This window comes from Montipora capricornis, chromosome 14 (genome assembly GCF_036669925.1).
Source record: "Montipora capricornis isolate CH-2021 chromosome 14, ASM3666992v2, whole genome shotgun sequence".
Lineage (NCBI taxonomy): Eukaryota > Metazoa > Cnidaria > Anthozoa > Scleractinia > Acroporidae > Montipora > Montipora capricornis.
The window spans coordinates 29767223-29774722 of record NC_090896.1 but is presented as its reverse complement, the minus strand read 5'-3'; the positions used below and the strand labels follow the sequence as shown (position 1 = coordinate 29774722).

Genomic DNA, 7500 nt, shown 5'->3' with positions numbered 1-7500 from the left:
CCAAGAAATTCATCTTAATTTTTTCCAGCCTCACTGGTGTGAAAACATTCCTTTGACATTTTAGTCTTCAGGAAAAATTATGAGCTTGAATTTTGGTAGGCTATAGTTGCCTAGAAATGTTCTAAAACTACTGTACAGCATATACCTTGGTCACAGAATTGGCATTTGTCAAGATCTTTTTGAAGTTTTCCAAAGTCACAAATTCTGTATCCTGCCAAGGGCACTGTTGAAGTAGGTTCATGAAGATTAGTCTTGTTCTTTTGGCAATTGGCCTTGCTCCTGGTGATGTGGCTCTAAGACAGTAGTAATTCTTTAAATGTAGGTGAAACTTGCAGCTATTCTAGTATTGAATTATTGAATTCTGTGGTAAAATTACTTGGAAACAATTTCAGTTTTGCAACCTCCTCAGTACTGACCACATGGCTTTTACATGTGACAATGATACCCAACATCAATGGCATCCATAGTGAAGCTACTCACCTGGCTATCTGTTGGTTTCTCGTCTCTTCCAGTGCTTTTTTGTTTCGCTGGAGGTTCGGCATTTGTATCCTTACTCGCACGTAAGGAAAGCATTTTATCGGCGACTTTTCGCTTCCTCTCTAAACGACATTTTGTTAAAGCATGGCTCGGGTCGTTCTCCTTTCCGGCCGCATGTGCTACTTTGTGTTTGGACAAGCCAAAGACCAGAGCAGTTACAAGAGCAATTTGCCAAAAGGAAGGAAGTGAGCATGTACTTTTACAATTGTTTTGTTGTTCCGACAATATAGTGTGCCCGCTCATGTTACTCAAATCGGTGTTGTCAAGAAAACACAATTTTCCTGACGTTAGAATACTACGGTTTCTAAGCAGGAAGTTTTTTTCTACTCTCAATAAACTTGACGAACATTCTGCTCTCTTGAAAAGACTGAAACGGGAAATGATTTGAAAAATTTTTTTTACGACCGCCATGTTTATTGTTTTTGTTGGGTTTCCCCTTTAATACTCGCGTGTATTTTCCGCGCGTTGTGACGATATCTCGCTCGTGCGTGCGTGGATGATTCGGCAAAAAAAAAGCCGCGGAAAACTGTAGTAAGCCACCTTAAGGAGGCTCGAAAGGGTTTCCAGCTGAGCGCGCGCGCATAAGCCACACACGCAATTCGTAAGCTGCTTGCGTCAGCTCATGATTTAAATGGGTCACCAGAAATAAACAAATGCCGCTAATTTCGCTTACCTTTCTCCAATTCCTATGTACATGGCATATAAATAGACATCTCCTATTCACGAAAACTACGAAAATTCTTCTTAAACGGTTTAATAGTTACTTAAATCCGTTTGTGTAGACCTGTAGCTCCACTCGCGCGCGGACTCGAATGAGCGGGTGACGCATGCGTAAATGCTGATCTTGTAACCCCCTAATTTTTCCTGATTTTGCAACTTTACTCGTTTATATCTCTGCTTCTGGACGGTGAATTTTTTTCATTTTTTGCATGTTAGCTTAGATTAATTTAAACCGTTTGTCTTTCAAATTTAAAAAAATTCTGTACGTGAAAAAAATAATTAGAGGCACAATTCAAAAAAACTTATTTTTCTGAAAAACTGACCTACAGATTTTGTTGAATTTTAAATATTTTAGAGAGCATTTCTAACATTATCTGGTAACGATGAATGGGAAAATTTCACCGTCCCGTTTCTTCAAAAAGGACCACATATGTTGATTTTAAGGCTCAAAGAAATGCTTAATATCGTTGCCATGGTAACATTATTTTGGAGGAAAACATAATGTGAGAAATCTACGATAGGTACTTAATACCCTGGCCAAATTTCGTCTTGATATGATTGCCCTAACTGTATCTAAGGACAGAATATGTTTATTTGTTTGAAAAAAGGAGAAACTATTTCGAGCCTCCTTAAACTGCGCAAAAATATCTCTGTATTAATAAGCATCACCGATAGGAAACCCGAGTATCTCGAGATGCGCAGAACTTGTGCGCAATAACAATAGTAGACAACGCCCTTAAGCAGTTGCAAAAAAAGGTCGAAAAATTCCATGTTTGCAAGGGATTCCAATCCCAACCGTGAATATTATACGCTGCACTTCTTCTACCAAGCGAGTTACACTGTACCAAGCCCGCAGGGAGCTGGTCAAAAGTTTATCCATTCTCGTCCCCAGAGCCCGCTTTTCTTTTAGTCAGCACCAAGAACACGTCACGTCTGGCCACAGCCAAAGCAGGAAGTGCGCGGCTCACGCACTTCCGGTCGTCAACGGCAATCTCGACCCCAGAGCTCTCCTCTTTTGCACATGACTGAGAGAGAGAAGAGCTCTGGGGAACACTGAAACAAAGTGGCTTCTCATTGGTTTTAGTAAACAACAATGAAAAGCGTCTAGAATTAATGCGTTCATTAGCAAGAGGAGTGAGCAGGCGCCATAAGGTTCAAATAGCCAATTTTTGGCTACGGCGCATGTTCTCTTACATAGTGTTTCTCGGGTAATGTGCAGACAAAAGAACCGAGGCTCTGGTAACGAGAATGTCGTCAACGGCTACAACATTATACCATTACCACGACTGCGCGTATTTTTGGCTGTTGCCAGAGTCTTCACTGGCGAAAAATGTCTGATTGGTCGAGGCCTTGTCATGTGACTTCAATACCTCAAATCAAACATGGCTGCCATTCGGTGTTATTTATATCAATTTTATTGGATCTCCGTCGACGAAAAAGACCCTTTTTCAGGCCAGTAAAACGAACGAATGTTGACTGCATAGTGCGTTTCTATGCCAGCGAGATTCTCTTTTAAGCCAACAGGGCTACGAGGGAAATTTCTTTAAAAATTTCAAGGTCAACGCGAGTCTCGGTTGCTAATGTTCGAGTGGAAATTCGTTTGTGGAGCTTACCAGCTGATGGATTACCATCTTGATTTCAAGTCATGCGTTTATCTTTTCAAAAGTGGAACAAAAAAGATACCACTAAATTTCCAAATGGTTTCTCTTCCAACTAAATAGTTACACACTGTTTCCGCGGGGTCCCGCATCTAACAGAAAATGTTAAGATTTTAGCATTTTTTTTTCAAAATTAAGTTGTTAAAATTGCCATTCAAATGGTCCATAGAGGAAAATGTATTAAGACCGAGGGGCAAATTAAGAAATGTATTTCAGTCGTTCAAAAATAAATTTTAAAGTGAATTTAGCAGTAATAATAACCATGTCATAGCACCTCATAATGGGTACACTAGAAGGAAACCTTTTAGTTGCAGTTATATTTTGTTGCAGTTGTTAGAAGCAAAATGCCAATTGTTTGCTTTCCTCCAAATTATAGAAATAAACATAGATTAGGTTAACTCTGAATAGCCAAAACAACAATATTTGATTCAGAAGTCCAGCTTACTAGCAGGGAGAATTTTACTGTAACAAAATATTACTACAGCTAATAATATGCTTTCACCACATTGTAGTGGGTTAGTGTGACAACAAAAATTCTTAATCAATTCTTAATTTTATCTTCCAGCAATAAAACAGCAGGAGGATATAAAATTAGGTATTTTCAAAGTTTAGAAAACTTGTTGAAGGTGATTCAGTGCCACCCTCCAAAACTTTTCACAAATTTCACGCTGGCCTACTAAGTACTTCCAGTACAACAAATTATCTAACCTCTCTTTGCGGACTCTGGTTGCAACACAGCTACTTCAATAATTTTAATCCCCTTGCATTAGATTTAACTTTTAGAAAAACCATAACTTCATATTTCCGTAATAATCGTTCAAGGACATTGAGCAAAAGCATACAAAGCTACATTTGAAAGGGACATAATCCTATGTTGCAGTTTTCTGGATAAGACTTCACAGAAATAACTCCTGTTACCTTTCCATATGTAAAGAGGTCCCATGATTTATGAGTCAATTAGTCAATGAGTCATGAGTCAATGAGACTCACAGTCAATATAGCAATAATTTATTGATCAAGCCTAAGCCCTCATTTCAGTGATTAGGCCTAAGCACTCTCTAAAATTTTAGCTTTCATTTTATGGGTTAGGGTAACTACACTAACTCATTGACTCATGACTCATTGACTCATACTTAAGACTCATATGTAAAAAATATTTCAACATTAGATGCAATGAATTTTTAGCAATTGCTGTAAATAATAGTAAGCATTCCTACCATTTCAAAAGATGAATAAATTAAAGTTGAATGCAGTAAGTGTAAGAAGTAAAAAAAGTGGTCCAATTTATTTAAGCTGTAATCAATTTCCATCCTTGTTTTAGTCCCTGGATAGGGTTAAACAATGGTGGTGAAGTGAAAAAACTACCCCAAGGGGGTATTGCTTATGATACTGAGACCAAACAGCTGGCAGAGTTGCTGCAGTACATTTAAGGCTATAAATCTGAGAAATGAATGGAACTGTAGAAAAATTTGGTAAGCGAGCAAGTAGCTTTTACTTATGAATTGTAAAATGCCAGTCATTTGTCAATTTAGAACTGGTTCCCCTAAGGGGTCAGATTTCTTTAGCCTACATCCAGAAAACAAGATTCTGTTACCTTTAAGAGTTGTTTAATTAAAAAACAAAAAACCCCTCCACAGCAAACTGCATCCTCATGTTTGGATTCTCATTGATTTAATGGCTTTAATGATATTATGCAAATTTGTTCTACAATAATACTCAAATACCAGAAAAGTATTTTAAACCTAACTCTTTTGCAAAGTTTACTCCTTGAGCTACCAGCTTCAACTTTGATACTTTGTTCTAAAAGCCAAAGCCGTTGTATAGCAATGGTGGAGGTGATGATTAGTCACTTTGTTTTGGTTCAAATGAAGAAAGTCAAAGTAATGATCGCACTTTAACCCTTTCACCCCTAAACCGGCCATACCTGGTATTTTACTCTGTCTAAAGCCAGAGTATTTTGCTCTGTCTAACACCAGACAATTTTACTCGTCAATGGGGAACCCCATGGAGTCAACGGTCTTACAGTACTTCTCAACATAAAGAAAATGAATTCTGTGGACTTCAACATTCCCAAAAAGAAATGCCGTATATTCCAAATATGGTTGCATAAACTCTTCAAGATTTACCTGCTTCAGGAACTTCAAATCAATGAATATTTTGAATATTTTTCCTGAACTCCTGCAAACTTTGTACACTTTTTAATGGTTTGCCCTTTAAAAGTAAAATTCAGAAATAATGCAAATACAACTGAGGCTGTTTTGCATTATCTACAAGACAAGACAACAATATCCTTTATTCAAACACAATCACTATTAAAGCAATAACACATGCTTGTGGGGTCATGTGCTAACTATAATAAAGATACACTACAGGAAATAAAAGCTTAAAACTAACTATGTGACAGACATAGGATATCTACACATAAGGGATAAGAAAAAATCAACTGCTATCCAAAATATCATATTGCAAATACACCAAAAGGTAACGGTTGATTGACAAGTTCCTTGTGCAAAATGGTAGAGCATGTTTGAAGTCCAGCAGGACCAAGATGAGAAGTTATGATAAAAACTCTAAACATATTTTTTACCAAAATTATTTTACTGCCATCAACCCCAATGAGACCTTATGCATGGGACACTGTTTCTAGCTGCAGCTCCAAATCACATAATACATTAATAAATTTTGCCGTGTAAGAAAAGAACAAACATGTGGGGTGTAACCAAAAAAAGTCCAAGGCAATAAAGCTTCCTTTCAGCCTTTTCAGGAACAACTATCCACTGTCAACCATACTTGACTCAAAACAGAATTTCCTTGATCCAACAACACATAACAGTCCCCTAAAACCAAAATTACATCATTAATGCTTCCAGAAAACAATAGCAAAAAAAAGCTCAATCTATAGATACCTATATACATCTGTACCTACACTTTTGTTCTTCCAAACATTATTTTAACTAACATGGATTTTGATTTTGATTTTAAACTCAAATTGATTGCAAATCCATAACTTGGTAACTACTTGAACGCAAGGATCGTTGAGTTGTGACTGCTAAAAAGTATAATAACTTAGACCTTCACCAGAAAAGGGAATATAAATGACCTTAAAAGCAGCTATTTAAAATATTTGATACTAGGGTTACGTTCCCAATGAGACAATCACATTCAAAACCAAATTCATATCTGATCGAATCATTGATCATTCATGTAGAGGTGCCGATCGTAAGGTGTAACGCAGAAAAAAATAACCTTTACGTTGAACAATATTGCCATTTCCCTGCCACCTGGTACAAGCCAATTCACACATGAACGGAAACCTTAGGAATCCTCCTTTCTGCACATTACAGTAACTTTTTGTACCCGGTGGCAACAAACTTTCCACATTAAAAATTGCGCAAAAAACTCACCTGTTTCGCAGCTCTTTTCCCACGAAATAAAATGTTCCAGGAGCAAATTTTCCGAGGATGCTGGTTGGATTGGACTTTTAAACGACTTCCACAACATAGACGTTCTCTAAGAATACATTCCACTTGAAACTGGCGTTAAAACTAGCCTTGATCGCTCTAAAAAGAACGGAAACCAACAAGCTACCGATTCTCAAACGGCAGCCATTATTCTGTTCTTCTCGGGAGTGTTTTTTTCACGAGAGCCAATGATAGTCCCGGAAACGCGTCACGTGGCATATCGCGCGACTCATGCGCAGACATTTTTCGCCAGTGAAGCCAGAGTCCGTGATCTAGGCGCTGACCAAAAGAAAAGTGGACTCTGCGGACGAGAATGAAGTTTATCCCGTAGGAAGGAGGTAAACGAAATGTTTTTTTCTTGCCATAGACGAAGATTCATGTATTTGAATACGACTTTTACTAGCACGAAACCTGCACATTCGTAATCCATGACACCATCAAGCAAGCGGGAAACCAATCTCGTCCCCAGATTCCGCTTTTCTTTTGGTTAGCACCAAGAACACGGACTCTGCATGGCCATTTCCAATTTCTACGCAGTCGTAGTTAAGGTCCATTTTTAGGGAGCTTACGAAACGAGGACGACGACGGCTACGAGGACTTCATTTAAAAATACAAGTTCGCGTTATTCATATCACTACGAAACTATTTCATGTCGTTTCGCGTACAAAATGTGTAGTAACTGTCCAAGAATTAAACTGGTATGAGTGGGCTGGAAGAGTAGAGAGAGAACTGAAAATTCATTGTCCTGTGCTAACGTCCTCCACAGAACCTTGAAATTGGTCATTTCACGTCGTCATTTAGAAGATGACAGCAAAGAAATGTACAAAAATGTAAAACGCACGTGCAGAGCGTGCAGAACCATTGTTTTTGCTCACTAAACCTATTTTTTTGTAGCGTCGTCGATGCAGTCGGCGTCGTCGTTTCGTAAGCTCCCTTTTGTAAACGTTGACAACCGCTGTTCTTTCAAATTTCGATTTCGAAGACAAGCCAGGAGTCCGTGATTTGCGGACTTCCCCTGCTTTGAATTTGTCCTTAGTCTGTGTTCTTGGTTCTGACCAAAAGAAAAGCAGACTCTGGGGACGAGATTGGCGGGAAACTCGTTGTTAACGAAACTTGTGTTTTAA

At 38.3% G+C, this 7500-nt stretch overlaps 1 protein-coding gene and 1 long non-coding RNA gene across 2 annotated transcripts in view; one reads left to right on the top strand and one right to left on the bottom strand.

Moving 5' to 3' along the window:
• The window catches only part of LOC138031849 (uncharacterized), a 23479-nt gene that overhangs the window by 14505 nt on the left and 1474 nt on the right, over positions 1-7500 (top strand). The gene's annotated exons all lie outside the window — the stretch shown is intronic.
• On the bottom strand, positions 5172-6530 carry LOC138032639 (uncharacterized). Its single transcript, XR_011128425.1, has 2 exons — positions 6320-6530; positions 5172-5752 (listed from the first exon to the last, which is right to left on the bottom strand). It is a non-coding gene; the product is annotated as an uncharacterized lncRNA (long non-coding RNA).